We start from the raw sequence: 494 nt of genomic DNA, 5'->3' as shown, positions 1-494 counted from the left end.
ATTGTATCTTGGGTATTCTGAGCTTCTGGGCTAATATCCACTTATCAGTGAGTACATACCATGTGTGTACTTTTGTGATTGGGTTACCTCACTCAGGATGATATTCTCCAGATATCTATATATTCTATATATATTATATAAATATTCATATATGTATATATGATATTCTATATCCAATAGAGTGCTAATATCCAATATATTACAAAGAACTCAAGAAGTTAGACTCCAGCGAACCAAATTACCCCATTAAAAATGGGGTCCAGAGCCGGGTGGCACACACCTTTAATCCCAGCAATTGGGAGGCAGGGGCAGGTGGATTTCTGAGATCAAGGTCAGCCTTGTCTACAGAGTGAGGTCCAGGATAGCTAGGGCTACGCAGAGAAACCCTGTCTCAAAAAAATGGGGTCCAGAGCTAAACAAAGAATCCTTAACTGAGGAATACCGAATGGCTGAGAAGCACCTAAAGAAATGTTCAACATCCTTAGTCATCAGGG

Source organism: Mastomys coucha, chromosome X (genome assembly GCF_008632895.1).
Source record: "Mastomys coucha isolate ucsf_1 chromosome X, UCSF_Mcou_1, whole genome shotgun sequence".
Classification (NCBI taxonomy): Eukaryota; Metazoa; Chordata; class Mammalia; order Rodentia; family Muridae; genus Mastomys; species Mastomys coucha.
The sequence above is the reverse complement of the archived record's forward strand: the minus strand, read 5'-3'. Positions refer to the sequence as shown.